Source organism: Prionailurus viverrinus, chromosome D3, assembly GCF_022837055.1.
Source record: "Prionailurus viverrinus isolate Anna chromosome D3, UM_Priviv_1.0, whole genome shotgun sequence".
NCBI lineage: Eukaryota > Metazoa > Chordata > Mammalia > Carnivora > Felidae > Prionailurus > Prionailurus viverrinus.
This window is the reverse complement of record NC_062572.1, coordinates 33,910,365-33,932,191: the sequence shown is the minus strand read 5'-3', so window position 1 is coordinate 33,932,191 and position 21,827 is coordinate 33,910,365. Positions and strand designations below refer to the sequence as shown.

The following is a 21,827-nucleotide window of genomic DNA, read 5'->3' as shown; positions in this document are numbered from 1 at the left end:
GGAACCCCAAGAACTTGTAGTTGACCACACAGAGATGTGGGCTGCACTCCACTGTTGCTGATATCCTACTGACTATTGCCAGAGATCAGGAAGCTCACTTAAGTCTTTCTTTCTTTTTTAATTTTTTAAAATGTTTATTTATTTTTGAGAAAGACAGAGCGTGAGCAGGGGAGGGGCAGAGACAGAGGGAGACACAGAATCCGAAGCAGTCTCCAGGCTCCGAGCTGTCAGCACAAGCCCGCTGTGGGGCTGAAACCCATGAACCCCACGTGAGATCATGACCTGAGCCGAAGTCGGAAACGTAACCCACTGAGCCACCCAAGCGCCCCAAGTCTTTCTTTCTTCTGGCTGCCTTTGGGAGTAGCTCTAGATCATGGTAGCTGCGTCTTTTGCACCCGCTTTGGAAATCCTCTTGGGTCCCTGGTTAAGCTATAAAAAGGCATAATTATTGACTTTGGTTTTGAGTCACATTTGTAATAGGTATACCTTTGGAAAGAAACAAAGTGGGAGGGTCGATACTGCCAGGAAAACTCAACGTTTGTCTTCACCAAACCTGATAATAATATATTTGAAAGGATTTTTTAAGAGTCTGTGGTCAGAAGTTTCCCAATTGGAGGCCAGCATTCAGGGCCCAAGAGGAGCTGTTTTTAAGGCCTCCTCACCTATGAATAACTGGGCTAAAATGGAACTATGTACTCAGAGGAAAAGAAAACAAACTCTAGCCTTTGTGGAATGACTTAAAAACATCCCAAAGGCACATAGCTATAAATCTGGAATTTGGGAATCCTCAGATTTTCATCTTAGTCGGAAATCTTTCTGAAATAAAGAAACAAATTCAAAACGATGTAGTTGGATGAGAGTCACCCCCTTGCTATTATCATTGAGGTGACCGAATTCTTTGAGGAATTAAAAACAACTGACCCCATCTTACTAATCGAATCTTTACAAAGACGGAAAGTGACACCCTGGAAGTAATTCAAAGCCCAGACATCCTTCTTACCAATTCCCACATCTCCCTTGTTCATCTGAAGACTCTTGCAGATACTGTGAAAGGTCAGGACATTGGAAATGGAACTGTTCTGCACCTAAGAAAAAAACAAAAGGGGGGAACTTTCTAAGTAACAGTTGCCCCAAACCTCTGATGATAGGAACTGTTGTTTCAAGAAGCCAAGAAACCTCTCTGAAATGGAAACTTCCAAGGAGGTTACTGTTGGTCCCTCAACTGAAGGGCTCCTTACTCTAACTTCCCAAAAATGAACTAGATATTTTATCCACTCAGATGAGCTTTTAAAATCCTCAATCTGTTGGTGTTTCCAAAAGAGCTCTTGCCTAAAATTCAGTCCACAGCCTCTATCATTACATATCAGGGCAAATGAAAGTCTTCCCCCCAAATATTGGTAGGCTTCATTGAGCAGGTAGCCTAAACCTGTTCCACCTGCCAGAAACACAGTTTGGATCCAGCCATTTTATATAAACCTGTGGGGTTTGAATGCTATGTTGGCCTGACTCACAGCTAAAATTTTAGGATGCAAGCTTTAAGATTCTTGTGTCTGTCTGCATGTTTGTGTCTATGTATGTACGATGCGTGTGTGTGGCATTTTCTCCCTCCAGAGGGTATTACCAGAATTAATCTAAAATCCCATATAAGAGATCTATTTTAATTGGCTTAGAAAAACACAAGCACTTACACCAATTAGATATTGCTAAAACTTTCAGAAAAATTGGAACTAATCCAAGTACCTTTTAAGTTCACGTGAACTGGAATCATCTTTGGAAAATGGGGCTAATTTAATATTACTGGTTTAATGAAAACAGGCATGTCTTCAGAGTCATCAGCATTTAGGATAATGGAGGCATGTGTTTATATTCTACTTGGGTTTACTACTCAAATAAGCTTAAGTTATTTCTACTAGATATTTAAGATTGTTGAATTCATGAAACAAGGAGGCCATCACACTGAAATGACTCTAATGCTCTTGACAGCTCACCTAAGCAAACTAAAACCAAGGTCTATAAATAGCTCAAGGTTGTGAATTTGAAACCTAAGGACAACCAAGCACCAACAGCCAACTAGACTTTACGCTGTAAACAATCAGTGATTTTCTGACTTGGTTTCCACACCTTCTCTGAGTCTTTCCCTAGGCTCCTGTCCATAGAGTGCCTTCTAGCCCCTTCCAGTTTGATGCTTCCCCATCTGAATAGACTTTTGCTCAAATAAACTCTTTTCTTTTTTTTTGTTGAGGTGGAGTCATCACACAACATTACAATAGGCTCAGGTGTACAACATAGTGATTCAACAACTCTATATACATTATGCTATACTCACTGCGAGTGGAGCTGCCATCTTTCACCAGACAACATATTACACTACCATTGGCTATATTCCCTGTGCTGTACCTTTCATTCCCATTACTTATTCATTCCATACCTGGAAGCCAGTACCTCCCACACCCCTTCAACCATGCTACCCCTGCTCCACCCCCTTCCCTCTGGCAACCATCAGTTTGTTCCCTGTATTTACGGATCTGTTTCTGGGTTGTTTGTTTGTTTGTTTTCTAGATTCCACATATAAGTGAAATCATACGGTATCTGTCTTTCTCTGTCTGACTTCTTTCACTTAGCATAATATCCCCTGGGTCTATCCATGTCGTTGCAAATGGCAAGATCTCATTCTTTTTTTTAACAGCTGAATAATATTCCATCGTAAATATATGCCACATCTACTTTATCCATTCATCTATTGATGGACACAGGTTGCTTCCATATCAAATAAACTCTTAAAATTTTTAATATGCCTCACTTCATCTTTTAACAAGATCATAAAATTACAATTTATCCTAAGAATAAAAAATAGAGCAAATTAATTGTCTGATGTATGTCAAACACAGCAATTAAAAAAAAAGGAAGTCATGTTTAAATTTTCGGTTCTTTACTTCTGTGACTTTTTTTTTCAATATATGAAATTTATTGTCAAATTGGTTTCCATACAATGCCCAGTGCTCATCCCCCAAAATGCCTTCTTCAATACCCATCACCTACCCTCCCCTCCCTCCCACCCCCCATCAACCCTCAGTTTGTTCTCAGTTTTTAAGAGTCTCTTATGCTTTGGCTCTCTCCCAGTCTAACCTCTTTTTTTTTTTTTTTTTTTTTTTTTTTTTACTTCTGTGACGTTTGATACTTGCCAAACGTGCATATGTTACACAATTTGTCAACAACACCAAAATTACTTAAGATGATGGCTAGCTTACTAATGTCTCATACGATTTTCATGAGCAGTCCAAAAATAATCATTAGGAACATATGAATTAAATAGATGTAAGTGGTATAAAAGTTTATAAATAAATCCTTCAACAATACTTCCGTTTTATAATATGTCTGCTTGAAAATAACTTCCAAAATCTTTCTGGTAACTTAAAACCTTAGAGTTATAGTAGGTTAAGTTAAATGATAGATGTTTGTTGAGTATTTAGATCATTTCTAAATAAGATAAAATGTGGAAATATTATTTTTTTCCTAATTCATTTTATTTATTTACCTATTTAGTATGCTTACATTCGGGTTTTTTAATTTTTTTAATTTACATCCAAATTAGTTAGCATATAGAGTAACAATGATTTCAGGGGTAGATTCCTTGATGCCCCTTACCCATTTAGCCCATCCCCCCGCCCACACCCCCTCCTGTAACCCTCTGTTTGTTCTCCATATTTATGAGTCTCTTATGTTTTGTTCCCCTCCCTGTTTTTACATTATTTTTGCTTCCCTTCCCTTATGTTCATCTGTTCTGGGTCTGTTCTGGGTCTTAAAGTCCTCATATGAATGAAGTCATATGATATTTGTCTTTCTCTGACTAATTTCTCTTAGCATGATACCCTCTAGTTCCATCCACATAGTTGCAAATGGCAAGATTTCATTCTTTTTGATTGCCGAGTAATAGTATATATATATATATACCACATCTTCTTTATCCATTCATCCATCGATGGACATTTGGGCTCTTTCCATACTTTGGCTATTGTTGATAGCACTGCTATAAACATTGGGGTGCATGTATCCCTTTGAAACAGCACACCTGTATCCCTTGGATAAATACCTAGTAGTGCAATTGCTGGGTTGTAGGGTAGTTCTAATTTTAAGTTTTTGAGGAACCTCCATACTGTTTTCCAGAGTGGCTGCACCAGTTTGCATTCCCACCAGCAGTTCAAAAGAGATCCTCTTTCTCCGCATCCTCGCCAACATCTGTTGTTGCCTGAGTTGTTAATGCTAGCCATTCTGACAGGTATGAGGTGGTATCTCATTGTGGTTTTGATTTGTATTTGCCTGATGATGAGTGATGTGGAGCATTTTTTCATGTGTCGGTTGGCCATCTGGATGTCTTCTTTGGAGAAGTGTCTATTCATGCCTTTTGCCCATTTCTTCACTGGATCATTTGTTTTTTGGGTGTTGAGTTTGATAAGTTCTTTATAGATTTTGGATACTAACCCTTTCTCTGATATGTCGTTTGCAAATATCTTCTCCCATTCTGTCGGTTGCCTTTTAGTTTTGCTGATTGTTTCCTTTGGTGTGCAGAAGCTTTTAATTTTGATGAGGTCCCAGTAGTTCATTTTTGCTTTTGTCTCCCTTGTCTCCAGAGACGTGTTGAGTTAGAAGTTGCTGCAGCCAAGGTCAAAGAGGTTTTTGCCTGCTTTCTCCTCGAGGATTTTGATAGCTTCCTGTCTTACATTTAAGTCTTTTATCCATTTTGAGTTCATTTTTGTGTATGTTGTAAGAAAGTGGTCCAGGTTCATTTTTCCGCATGTGGCTGTCCAGTTTTCCCAGAACCACTTGCTGAAGACACTGTCTTTATTTCTTTGGATGTTCTTTCCTGCTTTGTCAACAGGGGTTACAAAGTAGACAAAAAGGTCTATCCAAGATTACTAGGGTGATATCTAAAAGACTTAAAGGCAACTTGAAAAGGCTCAGGTCAAAGATCAGGATATCTGAACCTCAACAAAGATAATAATTACAATGAGTTAAAACCCATGAGATACCTTGAAATCCATGAGTTCATATTAATATTGTTTTAAAAAATTAATCTGGGGGGCACCTAGGTGGCTCAGTCAGTTAAGCATGTGAGTCTTGATTTAGGCTCAGGTCATGATCTCCAGGTTTGTGAATTTGAGCCCCATATTGGGCTCCATGCTGACAGAGGAGTCTGCTTAGGATTCTCTCTGTCTCTCTGTCTCTCTGTCTCCCTCTCTCTCTGCCCCTCCCCCACTCAAGCTCTTTCAAAGTAAATAAACATTTTTTTAAATAGATAATAAAATAAGAAACTAATTTTTGAACTGCACCATGAAAATATAATCAACACAGCAAACAAATAAAGAGAAAGAATTATAATGTACCCTGGTTTTCTTATATGAACTGTACACTGGGTTAGTAAAGAGTTGATCTCGAAATGTTTTATGGAAGTACTCCAAGTGAATAGATGAAAAAGACAGGATATAATTAGATTATGTCTACTTTGTAACTCCTATTGAATTAATATCACTGAGCAGTGACAAGTTCTAGCATTACATATCAGGCATTAGGTCTCTTCTGCCTGAGAAAAGAACACACCATCTTCTGTTCTTGCCAAGGGGAAGAAGCCGATCAAGCTTCCGATCAAGGTGACAACGTGCATGGCCTACTGAGGAAAGAGGAACATGTTAAACTGGGTGTGAGTGTGCTACCAGCAAAATCCAGGCTGTGGGAAATTCTACAGGACAAACTCTATGGGCCTTCAACAAATAGATTGTAAGGAAAGGAGAGGATGGCAGATGGAGCTTGAAAAAAAATTTTTTTTAATCTTTATTCACTTTTGAGAGAGAGACAGAGACAGAGACAGAGCATGAGCGGGGAGGGGCAGAGAGAGAGGGGGACACAGAATCCAAAGCAGGCTACAGGCTCTGAGCTGTCAGCACAGAGACCAAAGTGGGGCTTGAACCCACGAACCGTGAAATCATGACCTGAGCCAAAGTCAGATGCTCAACCGACTGAGCCACCCAAATGCCCCGCAAATGGAGCTTTTAAATTAAAAGAAACTATGACGAAAACCAGGGGTCATATATAAGTGTTGAATCAGGAAACTGTAAACCTGAAACTAATATTGCACTGTGTTAACTCACTGGAATTTAAATAAACACCAAAAAAAAAACCCAAAAAACAAACAAACAAAAAAAACCCACCTGGGTGGCTTAGTCAGTTAAGCATCCAACTCTTGGTTTCAGCCCAGGGGATGATCTCACAGTGGTAAGATCTGTGCTGACAGCAAAGAGCCTGCTTGGGATTCTCTCTATCTCTCTCTCTCTCTCAAAAATAAATAAATAAAAACAAAATAACTTAAAAATAAATTAAAAGAAGCTCAAAAGACCTATAAAAAATGGACAAGACCAAACTACATTGTCTATGTGGGTAGTAAAACTACAAAGATGCATAGGGAAGTGATTATTATGAAAGTCAAGATAATGGTTATTTTGGGGGGCAGAGTGATGTGACTGAGAACAGCAACTGGGTAGGGGGTTCTGGGGTGTCTGGAAAAGTTGCACTTCTTGACCTGAGTGGTGGTTTCAAGAGTGTTTGCTTTATAATAATTCATAGCTCACACATTCGGTCTGTGTGGTTTCCTGTGCCTGGGTTTTATTTTATAATAACTTTTAATTCTAAAATACAGAAAGGAAAACTGTGAAATTGGAGTTAATGTGTTTCATTAACACTATAAAATGTATCCAATTTATTCATTGGAAACTTGAGTTTTCATAAAAACGTTATTGCTCATAAAAACATTTTTTCTTGCTTTGATCAAATCCGTGAGTGTGCCCAGAGATTGTCAAGAAATCGGTCAAGTATAGACTGAATATTATTCAAGATTAAGTAATTTCAAAAGCAAAAGTGCTCTTTTTGAAATCCTTCCAAATGTATTACAGCAACAACACAAATACATATATAGTTTTTAACATGGGTGTGGAAGCATTTTAATGTTTAATATAATGCAATGGGATTTTTAATTTGAAACAAGCCTGGAGCTTACAAAGTTCTTGAAATGGCCTGGAACGGGTGCCATCCGATGACTTGGAACTGGATATAACCGGATATGTCGCCATGACTCTATGCAACCTTATGTTTAGTGCAGTAGTTAGGCATTTCAACTGTGGGACTAACCTCCTGGACCTAAGGCCCAACTCTACCGCTCATTAACTGTGTGGTCTTGGACAAGTTCCTTAATCCCTTGTTCTGGATATGTAAAGTGGGAATGATACCAATATCTACTTCATAATATTGTTGTGAGGATTAAACCCTTTACTAGATATAAAATGTTAGATGGGGCACCTGGGCGGCTCAGTCGGTTAAGCATCCAACTCTTGATTTTGGCCCAGGCCATGATCTCACAGTTCATGAGATGGAGCCCCACATTGGGCTCGCTTTCACTCTCTCTCTCTCTCTCTGAAAGAAAGAAAGAAAGAAAGAAAGAAAGAAAGAAAGAAAGAAAGAAAGAAAAAAGTTTTTAAAAAGCTTTAAATCTTGGGTTTTACCAATTTGACAATAAATTTCATATATTGGAAAAAAATAAAAAATAAAAATAAATAAATAAAAATAAATCTTGGGTTTCATACGAAAGAGACCTCAGATTGCATTATGACACATAAACTAGCCTTTGATACTGTGTTAATCATTGCCAATCCCTGTGGCAATCCAGAGTAATTGAAACAATTTAATTAGTTTATAGATCATGTCATAGTTCAGTTACTTTTCATATGTAGACCCAGCCAGTTTCAGAAGAAAAGAGAATGCATTTTCAACTATGGTAAATGAATCAGAAGAAAAATATATTACTAATTCCAGTAAGTAATTACCTTTTTATTTTTTTAAATATTAGCTTCTTATACTGTTTGCTGTTCCTGTCATTTTTCTCTGCCTGTTCCCCCTTTAGTGATGATCTTTCTAGGGATATTCTTGTCCCCAGTGTCACCACTAGGAAAAAGAACAGGCTGTAGGAGTATTTTAAATCCTTTATTCACTGCTGTATCCCCAGAAATTAGCACAATGCCTTAAACAGAATTTAATTGGGCCATCTTAAAATAATTCATCTTGAATTAATTATTAAGATGGACTTGGATATTTCACTCAGAAAAAAAAAAAGCAACTTATCCTGATACAGATTTGAAAATGTCCTTTCTGTACCCAAGCAACTCCAGCTTGGTGGCCCAGGTACTCCAACTCCTGGTGGCCGCCCTCTTCCTAAAAGTCCGTGCATCAACTCTGCAAGCACTGCTCAATAGTCATCTTACTGTTTTCTACATGTGAGTCTTGCCTTCCCAAGAAAAATGCATTCTCCTTAAAGATACAAACCGTTTCTCATCAACCTCACTCTGGATTACTGGAAAGAGATGATTAAACACCTAAAGCCTATTGGTTAGAGGAGACTTTCTAAAGATTGAATTTTCATTTATATACATATCTTCATGTATAAATCAATAAAAGACTTTCAAAAACAAGTGTATGTAATAGAAATGTTATTTCAAGATGAGAATAAAATGTAAGATTTCTGACTTTAAAAAGAGCATGTTAGGGGCTCCTGGGTGGCTCAGTCGGTCGAGCGTCTGACTTTGGCTCAGGTCACAATCTCGCTGTCCATGAGTTCAAGCCCCATGTTGGGCTCTGTGCTGACAGCTCGGAGCCTGGAGCCTGTTTCAGATTCTGGGTCTCCCTCTCTCTCTGCCCCTCCCCCACTCTGGCTCTGGCTCTCTTTCTCTGTGTCAAAAATAAATAAACATTAAAAAAAAGAGATAACAGAAGCAAAAATGAACTACTGGGACCTCATCAAAATTAAAAGCTTCTGCACACCAAAGGAAACAATCAGCAAAACTAAAAGGCAACCGACAGAATGGGAGAAGATATTTGCAAACGACATATCAGAGAAAGGGTTAGTATCCAAAATCTATAAAGAACTTATCAAACTCAACACCCAAAAAACAAATGATCCAGTGAAGAAATGGGCAAAAGGCATGAATAGACACTTCTCCAAAGAAGACATCCAGATGGCCAACCGACACATGAAAAAATGCTCCACATCACTCATCATCAGGCAAATACAAATCAAAACCACAATGAGATACCACCTCATACCTGTCAGAATGGCTAGCATTAACAACTCAGGCAACAACAGATGTTGGCGAGGATGCGGAGAAAGAGGATCTCTTTTGCACTGCTGGTGGGAATGCAAACTGGTGCAGCCACTCTGGAAAACAGTATGGAGGTTCCTCAAAAAATTGAAAATAGAACTACCCTACGACCCAGCAATTGCACTATTATATATTTGTCCAAGGGATACAGGTGTGCTGTTTCAAAGGGGCACATGCACCCCAATGTTTATAGCAGCACTATCAACAATAGCCAAAGTATGCAAAGGAGCCCAAATGTCCATCGATGGATGAATGGATAAAGAAGATGTGGGATATATATATATATATATATATATATATATATATATATATACACATACACACACACACACACACACACACAATGGAGTATTACACGGAAATCAAAAAGAATGAAATCTTGCCATTTGCAACTACATGGATGGAACTGGAGGGTATTATGCTAAGTGAAACTAGTGACTCAGAGAAAGACAAATACCATATGACTTCATTCATATGAGGACTTTAAAAGACAAAACAGATGAACATAAGGAAAGGGAAACAAAAATGATATAAAAACAGGGAAGGGGACAAAACATAAGAGACTCATAAATATGGAGAACAAACTGAGGGTTATGGGAGGGGTTGTGGGAGGGGGAATGGGTATGGGGTATGGGGCACTAATAAATCTACTCCTGGGGGTGCCTGGGTGGCTCAGTTGGTTAAACGTTTGATTTCGGCTCAGGTCATGATCTCATGGTCCGTGAGTTCAAGCCCCGCCTCAGGCTCTGTGCTGACAGCTCAGAGCATGGAGCCTGCTTCAGATTCTGTGTCTCCCTGTCTCTCTGACCTTCGCCCGTTCATGCTCTGTCTCTCTCTGTCTCAAAAATAGATAAAACATTTTAAAAAATTAAAAAAAAAAAAAGAAATCTACTCCTGAAATCATTGTTGCACTGTATGCTAACTAATTTGGATGTAAATTAAAAAAAATTAAAATAAAAGGAAAAATTAAAAAGTAAATAAATAAAATTTATAAATAAATAAATAAGCGTGTTCATTTTTTTAAATGTATATAGGTGGGTATAAATCACAATGACACTTATATTTCCTTGGACATATTTAAAAGACAGATGTAACAGTTTCATTTAAATGTGTTGACAATTGCATCAGATTAGCAACTATTTAAACTTATAAAGAAATTATTTGAAGACTATTTAATGTGGGTGAGGGGTACAGTTTTTCAAAATCCCTTTAAGGTTATATGATTAAAAAACTGAAAATTGGCTTTATGGCCAGTGGCTCAGTTGGTTGAGCATCCCATTTTAGCTCAGGTTATGATCTTGTGGTTCATGGGGTCACGCCCTAGGTCAGGCTCTCTGCTGTCAGTGCAGAGCCTACTTTAGATCCTCTGTCCCCCTCTCTCTCTCCTCCTCCCCTGCTCTCTCTCTCTCTCTCTCTCTCTCTCTCACACACACACACACACACACACAAAAACAAACATTTTAAATAATAATAATACTAAAAATAAAAAGCTGACAATTATTGAGCTAAATGAGAGGAAATATTCTCCCCACCCAAAATGAGAAGGTTGAGCCCTTGATCTTTTAATATAGACACGTTCTAGTTTTATTCACACAAATACATCCTACATAAACCAAAAAGTTATTAGGGAACAGTGACATGTTTGTGAGCACTTCATTCTTAGCCTTAGTTAAGCCAGGCATGGGAAGATATTTGTATACAACAAATAAAAATCACTATATGCCAAACAAACCACAAAACACACCACATAACTTCATCACAAAAAAAAAAATGATCCGCTCTGCTTTTCCCCCCAGAATCAATCAGCAGTTATTAAGTAGTTTTTACGTATCAGCGATGTGTCAGTCTGGGGCACCTGGCTGGCTCAATCAGTAGAGCATCAGACTCTTGATCTTGGGGTGGTAGGTTTGAGCCCCACATTGGGGGTAGAGACTGCTTTTAAAAAATAATGTGTTAGCTTGTATGAGTGAATGCAATAATTTCTCTTTCTTCGAGGCATTCACTGAATTAGTGAATACTGAGCCATTGTTCTTAAAGGAAATGTTAGGTTAGGTTCCTGCATGCCACTGGTCACAACATTTTCATTAGCAAATCAAGGCAGAACCTTGTGTGATGTGTGTTTCTGTTTAAAGACACCTTCTTTAATACATGTTGTTGATTGATTATCCTTTAGGGCACAGCCTACAGCACCCTCGGCATGTCCGAAATGAAGCTTATCTAACACAGGCACTTTCTCTATAAGGTATATCACACCTTCTTGCTAAGCTTAGGAACACTGGACCACACTTCAGCATTACACCTGGGGCCTGTTGTAAACAAGACAGCCAACAAAAAGCACAAAGATGCAAAACACAGGCCACTAAATAGACTCCGAAAGGATTCTTCTTCACGGCGTGAGAGCTGAAACAAGGCCACAGAGAGGGTCTTGTGTGACCTCAACTGGAAATACACATATTGGGAAATTTACCTTTTTTGTCACTTGCATGTATCTGTGAATGATCTTGGGGGTGACAGATAAATTTTAGGAAGTAGGCAAATTCAGAAATATAGGATCCAAGGATAATGAACATCAATTGTAAATACATGCTCAAGAAATGTTACCTCTGGAAAGAAAGACAAAAAGAAATTTAAGCATTAAGGTAGGTAGACTTTGGATAAGATAGAGGAAGTAGGGTATTGTCTAATGTAACATAAGACCAAGATTGAAAAGGTATCTGTATTAGTTTCCTATTACTGCTGCAACAAATTATCAACAAATACAGTGGCTTGAAAAGCACAGACTTATTATATTACACTTCTGTAGGTTATAAGTCCTACATGAGTCTCATTGGGCTAAAATCAAGATGTTGGCAAGACTGAGTTTTCTGGAGGCTCTAGGGGAGAATCCATTTCCTTGCCTTTTATAGCATTGAGAAGCCATCCATATTCTTTGGCTCATGGTCACTTCTTCCATCTTCAAAGCCATCAATGATGGATCTAATCCTTTTCCCATGACACTATTCTGACTTCCTCTTCCACCTCCCTCTTCTACTTTTAGGGATTTTATGTGATTTTATGGGCTCACATGGATAATCCAGGATAATTTCCCCTTTTCAAGGTCAACTGATCAAAAACTGAGGATCTTTTTTCCTCCTAACACCAAACATGTAGCATCTTTCCAAATGCTACTGCTCCAATTTTCTAACACCAACTGAGTGTCTTACAACTCAATTCAATTCTGACACTAACTATCCATAGTTAGCATCAGACTCCACAGGTTTAAAGATTGGTCCACAAGACTGCCCTCATTTCAGATACCAGTTGCAAGTATCGGGTGTCCAGGTTAGCCTCACTTCTCTTCGACTTGGCTACAAAGTCAGAGGTTCCCCCAGGGTGCCTGGGTGGCTCAGTCAGTTAAGCATCCAACTTCAGCTCGGGTCATGATCTCATGGTTCATGGGTTCAAGCCCCACTTCTGGTTCTGAGATGACAGTTCAGAGCCTGAAGCCTGCTTCAGATTCTGTGTCTCTCTGCCCCTTCCCCACTTATGTGCTCTTTCTCTGTCAAAAATGAATAAACACCAAAAAAAATTTTAAGTCAGGGATTCCCACAATACAACCCCACATACACAATGACTCCAAGAACTCAGGAAACTGCTATCCTTGCTATTAAATTTTAAAGGATACAAAGACAGCCAAATAAAGAGGCACATAAGGCAAGAACCAGAAGTACCCCGAGTGCAGGAGCCTCTATCCCTGTGGAGATGAGATGTGCCACCCTCCCAGCACATGGATGTGTTTGCCAACTTAGAATCTCCTTAGATTTTTATGAAGTTTTACTATGTAAGCATGATTGTGGCCTTTGGCAACAATCTCAATCTCTAGTCCTCCCCTCCTCCCCAGAGGTTGGGGAGATGAGGCTGAAAATTCCAAGATTCTAATCAACTCTTGACTTTTCTGGCAACTGGCTCTTATCCTGATGCTATCTGGGGTAGCAAGAGTCACCTCCTTGGAACACCTCCTCACTTAGGAATTCTAAGAGTTGTAGGAGCACTGTTTCAGGAAGTGGGGACAGAGACCAAATATCTTTCTTATCTTACCACAGCAACTTTAATTGCATCTACAACTGTAATTCCCTTTTGCCATGTAAGGTCACATATACACAGAGTCTAGGGATAAGAATGTGAACATCTTTGGCGGAGGAAGGGGCGTCATTCCACTAACCACAGCATCTATTGCAGTTTGCAAGCACTAAACGGTAGTGCTTTAGGAACCTTGATGTGCCAACATTATGGTGCTTGGATGGAGGGTCAGCCAAAAGGCTGAAGCCAAAGCACTACACAAGGGTGATGGAGAGAAAATAGAGAGGGGAGAGACTGCAGGGCATTGTCAAAGCAGAAATAATAATTATGTAACAAATATGGAGCTCGTGACAGTTCTGTTGGATCATACCCTACAATTAGTACGTGGGTTTTCTGATGAACTAGTAAACGCGTTATGAGCATGTTGGTGATCTGCATTAGTTTTAAACAAACACCTAAAAGTCTAATTCCAGGGATCCAAATTTTCCCTGCTGACAAACTACCTTCTTGTTACCATGGAAAAATTTGGAAGCACCTCATTTGTATTCCTTACCTCCTTCCTCCCTCCCTCACCTCACCTCACACTATGTCCAACACTAGCTGATGTGGATGTGGGATGTGGGGAGGGAGCACAGAGAGAGAGACACCCTGCCCGCAGGCTTCATTCTATCCCATGATATCAGTGGCCAACCTACCAGTGACTTGTGGATGAGACTGATGAGCCACAGGATAAAGTCCCTGTATACCCAGGCTTTATCCTGTGGACCCATAATTAGCAGCCTTTTTCTCCATGCCTTCCCAGAACACTTTTACAGGTTTCTAAGCCATCACCTCCTCTTCACCATAATCAACATCCCTTGCAACACCTCCGATGTAAAAAATCGCACAATGATAAGTTGGTTTCACAGTTGGTCAGTAATTGCCAAAATCCCTCCAGATGGCAAATGTGCCTAGGCATCTCCATTTTAGATATACACTAATTTTTTTCTAAAAATGAAGATTGTGGCAGTTTAAGAAGTATGGTTCGGGGGGTGGGGGGGGAAATTGACCATGTGACTTTGATGTGATTTAGACAAATGAGAATATTTCTTGAAATCTAAGACATCATCAGCTGTGACATGCACCACTATTTTAGGCTCTGGGGATCTGGGGCAAGGGTCTCTCATGAGGTTGCCGTTAAGCCACCAGCTGGGGCTGCCATCATCGGGGGCTAGAGAATCCATTTCCAAGCTCACTCACATATTTGATGGCAGTGTCCAGTTCCCCCTGGCTATTGGCCAAATACCCCAGTTCCTTGCCAGTAGCCAAACTGTCAGCAACCTGAATGTCTCCCCCAAAATGAGGCGAGCCCAAGATGGTGAAAGCCATAGCCTTTTATAGCCCGATCACAGAAGTAACACACTGACTTCTGCCATGTTCTATTGGTCACACAGACTAACTCTGGTACAATATGGGTGAGGACTCTACAAGGGCATGAATATCAGGAGGCTGACTCCCACAGTAACGTATTACCGAAAGGAATGTGAAACTAATTTGTTTCATTAAGTGACATTTATTGAGCACTTACTATACACCTTGCCCCATACTAAACACTAATAACTCGTTTAAGACAATTAAGTGAGACCCATAATCCCATGAGATGAACCCTATTATTATCACTTTTTTTTTTTTTTACAATCGTGGAAACTAAAACTTAGAAAGGTTAAGTAACATATCCAAGGTCACTAGCCAGTCAGAGTGAGGGCTGGGACTTCTGACTTTTCACTAAAATGCTACCCAGCTTTCACTTCAATGTATATTATTGAATATGTCAACAAAGAAATCCCAGTAGATAATTTGAAAACCTCCAAGATTCTTTATGGTTTCTTGACTATTGCCCTCACCAGTCCATAAGAAAGTACTTGATTGTGTTGTGACACTTTTAAAACTTTAGCTTATTTCATTTGCTCTGGTAATTATTTATAATTGTTTAAATCAACCGTGATGGACTTCTGCTCTGGTGCCATCTATACCTTCGCGTAAGAAAGGATCAAAACTGCCTGCTTTGCCTCACACGATAGTAGGTATCATTTCAAAAGCTAGGACAGACCTTCAAAGAAATCTGACCAATTTTCTCTGAAGACGTAATAGTCAACACAGTTTTAAAATTATTTTCATAACTTTACAAAAGAAATAGAAGGCAAAGGAGACTACTTTCTATTCTCACGTAGATATGTTCAAATATGAATTATCTCAAACACCTGTCAAGAGTAGACACAATCACTCTCCCCCTATATTCAATAACAGTAAAAAGAAAAAGTAATGTAACTTTTAGACTGCTCTGAGAGCACAAAGTACAGTAAGTCTTACTTGTGACCCTAAGACTCATCACCTCCTATGATGCATTCTAACCCATTCTGATACAGAAACAGGCCCAGAGATTATGAAATTAGTTCACTGGGTTTCCAATTCAGATTAGATAAAGTAATTTTCTTAAATCCCTGCAAGTAAAACCTACTAGAGTCATCAGTATGGAAACTGCCATCACATCAGGAAGAAAATAAGTATTTAAGGTACTCACCGTTGGATCAACTAGATTGAGTTTGGAATAGCAACCAGTTGTAACTAAGCAAAGAAAGCAGTGGGTCTGGTATTTATGGAGAGTCAATTCATTGTTAAACTCTTCCTTGAGGAGCACAGAGCTAATGAAGTCTATCCTTGGGTGGTTGGGTGGGGTCTGGCTAAGGCTCAAGAGTAGGAGTAGGGAAGACCAAGCTGAGAAGACCGGTGGTCCAGACCATCATAGAGTAGGGGTGCTCCCAGTACAAGGGTGGGGGACAGAGAGGAGTACAGGTGTGGGGGAAAGGGCAGGGTGAGGGGGCAGGAATCCAGCAGACAGTAGAGAGTTTGGGGACTCAACACTGCTACAGGCTAGATAGTGCTCAAAGAAACAACTGATACTGACAAGTCGTGAGGGCCAAGTTGGAACCTCCAGGCCCAGGTCTCTGACTGCACTCTTTCTGGCTCTTTAGGGAGCAGAGGCCCCAACAGACTGGCTAGTGACGGGGTACTCTGAGCCCAGCACCCAAGAACCACATGAACACTGAGTATTCGGCTCCTTGTGTTTCCTCAGCTCACAGCACAGAATTCTGCAGGAGTCTGAAACTTGGGAAGTTAGCCAACAAAAGAATATACCTAGAGCTATTTCACTCACAGTTTTTGTTCTGGATGCATATCAGATTCTCAAAAAATTGTTTTGTTCATTAGAGAAAGAGAAAGAGAGGAAGGGAGATGAAAAGGGAAAGAATATGGAGAAGGAGGAGGAAGAGGGGGAATGAATGAGAGGAAGGAAAGAGGGAAAGAAATAAAAGAAACACAAAGATGAAAAAAGAAAGGAAGGAAGGAAGAGAGGGAGGGAAGGACATCAGTTTGGTGGGACCATGCGCATGCGCAAACACACACACACACACACACACACACACACACACACACACACACACCACTGTGATCACCCTAAAGACATTAGCTATTTCTCAGCTCTGCCTATTATCTGAGCCACTCCTTAGGACATTCTTTGGGGTAGGAGCAGATGTTGGCTGGGATAATGCTATAGATTTTGGTTTAAATTTATTTTGTCTCTAGGGTAAGTTATATTTTGCTTTTCTCTGAAACATAAAGACAAAGGGTCTCAAGGCAAATAATCGTCAATCAGAAATACTAAAAGTGGTCAGGTTGTGAACTAATTAGACTCATGCCGAGGATACAAGGACTATTAATGTCCCCAGCAGGTGGCGCAAGCTGCCCTCTACTGTGATGAGACTTCCCAGATCCCTACAGTGTTAAAATCAGCTTCCTCTTCACATTATGTTCCAAACAGCAGATCCTAACCAGGTAAGGGGTTGGGTTAGGAAAGAGATCGTTCAGCAGGATTCCAAGAGACACTAAGTAGGGAAGACAAAATCTGGAGGCTTTTAATTTTATTTCTCAGGTTAAACTGTTTAAAAACACTCATTGACCTCACAAATAATATTGTTCCATTCATATCATTTTGGGCTCTGAAAACTTAAGAATTCTTTCAAGACAGAGTTTTAGATTAAGTGCCAAAGGACAACAAAGTACCAAGAATTAGGATATCTGAAAATATTTGTATTAATTGGTGAAGGGTTTATAATGGAGAAGGCTTTCCCATAACAAATTAAAGATAAATCAATTCTGAAGGAAACCTCGAGAAAGGGGACGTTGATTAGAGATTGTTGAGATCAGCCAACATAGAAATTCTGCTGCTTCACTAGTTTCTTACAAATAAATACAGTGTTCCTGCTCACACTTTCAGCTCGGGGCTATGCATTTTTTTTGTGAGCAAGCAAACAGTAGAACTGAAAACATTTGCATCCCTGGGGATGAGGTAACCCTTTTTTGGGAAGGTAGGGAACATAATATGTTATCCTTGGAGTCATCTCCAAAATCTGGGACAGAAAACAGAAACTTATTAATTAAGTCTTCTTAAATGTCTTCCCTCATATGTTTCCAAAGAAACAAGAGTTTGGAATGTTCAGGTCAGTGACTAATTTCCAGTGAATAGCTGTCCTGCCAGCACCTACTGCCTTCCTTCCCTCACATCCATTGATGTTTTAACTCTGTGTCTGCTTCCCTGTCGGTCTGCCACTAGAGCTTTTACTTGTTAAAGATATTTTAAAATACAAAAGTCTCATGTGCGAACAGCAAGAAATTTGAAAACGCTGAAAGGCATAAAGGAGAAATTTCCCATGACTGAGTAGATATTGGCAACACCTACTTCTCACAAAGAGCTTGTGCCCAGAATAGACAAAGAACTCCGACTAATCAATTTTTTAAAAAAACGATAAAGAAAAATAAATAAATGAATAAAAATAAAATAAAAAACGATAAAGAGAAAAAAATGAGCAATAGGTTTGAACAGACACTTCACCAAAGAGCATACTCAAATGGGCAATCTCAATTCTGTTAATAACCAGCTGTCAATGAAAACCATGGTGTGCATGAGGGTTTTAAAGTCCACAAATTCTTTGCTACTTCTCCCTTCAAGACATGGGGACTAGTTCCTTTGAGGGCAGTCTAGGAGTAAACACTGGTTTCCAACAGAGAATAAAGCAGATCGAACTGTGTGGCTTCCCCCTCGCCCCCTCTCTTGGATCACTCAGACAGGACCCCGGGCTGCCATGTTAGGTGGCTGCCGTGGAGCTTTAGGGAAGCCAACACCAAGAGCAACTGGGGCCTCTAGCCAAATTCTGAGCAAAAGACCCTGAGCAGAACTTCCCTGCTAAGTCTCTCCTAAAGAAATGGTGATCCACAAAAACTGTGAGATAATGAATTTCTTAAGCCACCAAATTTGGGGGGAAGTTGTTATGCAGATGACATATACACTAGGATACCACTGCACATATACCAGAAGAGCTAAATTAAAAAAAATTTTTTTTAAGTTTATTTTGAGAAAGAGACGATATGAGGAGGGGAGGGGGAGAGAGAGAGGGAGAGAGATAGAGAATCCCAAGTAGACTCTGCACTGTCAGCACAGAGACTTATGTGGGGCTAGAACACAAAACGGTGAGATCGAACACAAACCTGAGCTGAAAGCTTAACCAATTGAACCACTCAGGTGCCCCAGAATAGCTAACATTTTTAAGTTTGAGGTACGGAGAACTCATTACAATGTGCAACATGGAAACTCTCATTGCACGGCCTCTGGGTGTGTAACCGGTGCAACCATTCTAGAAAACCGTGTACATGATCTACTGAAGTTGAACATATGCATGCCCTATCATGCGTTTCCACTGCTGGGACACACAGACAGAAATGCATGCACATTAGGCATTGAAAATCACGTACAACAATATTCACAACAGCATCATGTCATAGCTCAAACTGAAAATAAGACAACAGTATTTGGATAAATAAAAGGCGGTGTGTCCACGGAGTGATAAGCAGCAGCGACAATCCATGAACTATAGCTGCATGTAATAAGCCAGCTGAGTCTAACTCCCATGATGCATGAAAGAAGCCAGGCACAAATTAACCCAGAATAGATTCTATAGTCAGCAACCAGTAAGGAGAGAGAAACCACACCAGCTAACCCAATAGACAGGATGTATCATAAAGAACAGTTAACTAGGTATAAAGATATTAACTAGATGACTAAAAGTCAAAAACAGGTATCAGGGAGGTAGCTACCACCTCCTAGGACTGGGGCACAAGAAGAAAAAAGCTGAAATTCCTGAAATCCAGAAGCTTGGAGGCAGCCCCCTCCCCAACCGTCTGGTGCTGGGACCGGTGTCTTGGGGGGCGCTCAGAGGGATTCTCTAACTGCCGCGAAAATTACAAACTAGACTCCATTACTGCTGCCGGAAAGCGCTGCTGGCACTGGGGCGGGGGGGGGGGGGGGGGGGGGGGGGGGAGCAGGTTGCTAGGGTGACGTTGGCAGGAAAGGGAGCCAACAGGAAGCCAGCAGGAAGAAGCAAGTCCCTCCCCTCTCCTGCGAGCTGCAGGTTCCCTGCAGCTGGTTTCCAGGGGAGTCTGGCGTATCAAGGGACAGGGGACAGAGGGATGGCGCTGAGGCAGCCTCGCCCGCTGCGCGAGGCCGACGGGAGCTTGGGTCTGGAACCGAGAGGCGGCAGCCTGAGAGCTGGCACAGAGGGCATACGTGAACGTTCAAAAGGAAACAAAATGGACACGTGGTGTTAATGTTGGGACAGCGGTTACCTCGGGGTGGGGGTAGGGATTTCTCGAGCAGTGGGCCCTCCCACAAGGGGAGCTTCTGAGGTGCTAGGGACTTCGAGTGCGTTCACCTGGGCGATGTACATAGCCCTGTGTGGGCAAAGCCTTCCCTACTTTCCGGTTATAAAAGGCAACAAAAGGTTCCAGGAGGTTCAACTCCGTGTAACCCAGTGACTACTTACTGAAATCTCACCTAAACTTGAAGATGGGCCTCTTCTTGGAATGTTTCCCCGATTCTTTTATTCGCATGGGTCTCTTCCTCGTCTGAAGTCTTAGAAAAGTCGTCGACGGATTTCACAATGTAACGCAAATTGGTGTCATGGATTACATCCAAGGTGCTAGTTTCATCCTCCCAAAGAGGTGATAAACCTGAGGCCAGAAACTCAATACCCCCGAGGTGGCATAGCTCCGGACTGAACTCAGGTGTCCATAAATCAGTTATCTGTTATCTAACAATCAGCTTCAAACCTAACCGAAATGCTGATGAGTCAAACGCCTCATTTGACACGAGCTAACTAGAATATATGAAAGAGGTCACTGTTTTGAGTTTCTTTATCAAGAAAGAGGAGGCCCAAAGATGACCCGGTAAGTGTACCGTCTTCAAGGGAAAAACAAAATCCTTTTATGGAAAATTCTGTTTTCCCTATTATGTTGAGAGTGAAAATGCTTCCGGCACAAGAACCAGAGCCTCTGGGCCGCCGCAGGCGGTGGGTGCCACGCGCGACCTTTGCCCCACTTCAGGCGGCGGCGTTGACGCTTCTCCCCGCGGGCGGCCTCGGCCCCTTCTTCTCGCTCAATCCTCGCTCAAGCTTGCACTAGAGCAGGCACTCGTCCCTTGCCATAGAAGCCGCTCTTCACACGTCAGCCAGGCTATTTTTAAAGGCTCTCCTGGAGATCCCCAAAGAAAAAGCATCGCGGGGCGGGGCCGCCGCCCCGCCGGGTCCTCCACGCTGCAGCCCGGCCAGCGAGAGGACCGTCCCCACACACCCCGGAGTGCACCGCCCCCAGACCCCGGAGGGAGGACAGTCCCCGGACACCCAGAAGGGTTACCCCCAGACCCCGGGGATCCACCCCCAGAAGCCCCCGGAGGGGCTGTCCCCACCCTGTCCTGCTCTCTTCCTCCTTGGCGTGGCCGCCGCCGCCTTCCTTCCACGCTCTCCCGGGGAAAGGCCGCCCTCTAGGCCTCCTTGCTTTCCCCTTTCCCAGGACTGACGATGGCCCTCTGCCCACCCTTGGGCCGCCCGGAAGCTTCCTCTTTAATGGCCAGGGGCCCATACGACTCGACTCGAGTCTCAGATTTCCCACCCCTCCCCCGCGTCTGTGCCCCGCCTTCCCCCAACCTGTCACCCAAGGCCGGGGGCCAAGGCGGGCGTGGGGGCGGACCTTGGCGTGGCTGCTGCTTGAATCGCGGCCCTGGACCCTTTTTGGCTGTTGTCTCTGGGCAGCCTAGGCCAGGCGAGTCTGGGACAGGTTCAGGGGTCTTATTTAGCTCCTATAAAGGGAGGACTTCACCCTCCCATCCCCCACCCAGCAAAGAGCCTACAGTTGTCAGAAAGTCTGATTTAAAACTCATTAGGGGCGCCCGGCTGGCTCATTGAGCAGGTCATGTGACTCTTCATCTTGGGCTTGTGAGTTCCAGCCCCACCTTGGGTGTAGAGATTACTTTAAAATAATCTTGGGGCGCCTGGGGCGCTCAGTTGGTTAAGCTTCCGACTTTGGCTCAGGTCATGATCTCTAGGTTCCCAGGTTCAGGCCAGGGCGGTGGGCTCCGTGCTCACAGCTCAGAGCCTGGAGCCTGCTTCAGAGTCTGCTGCCCCTCCCCCGCTTGCACTCTGTCTCTCT

General features: G+C 41.7%; 1 protein-coding gene across 4 annotated transcripts in view; it reads right to left on the bottom strand.

Annotated features, from left to right (window-relative positions):
- MPPE1 (metallophosphoesterase 1) overlaps window positions 1-21,222 on the bottom strand; it is a 58,328-nt gene extending 37,106 nt beyond the window's left edge. Inside the window, exons 1-3 of one of the 4 annotated variants that reach the window (XM_047827280.1) lie at window positions 21,088-21,214; window positions 20,179-20,873; window positions 1,001-1,085 (exon numbers count right to left, since the gene is read on the bottom strand). The gene's annotated coding sequence lies outside the window, so the exon portion shown is untranslated. Of the gene's footprint in view, window positions 1-1,000; window positions 1,086-20,167; window positions 21,022-21,087 lie in introns of those variants that run through there. The other 3 variants (XM_047827281.1, XM_047827279.1, XM_047827278.1) reach the window with 3 other exon arrangements.
- Window positions 21,223-21,827: the final 605 nt, after the last annotated feature.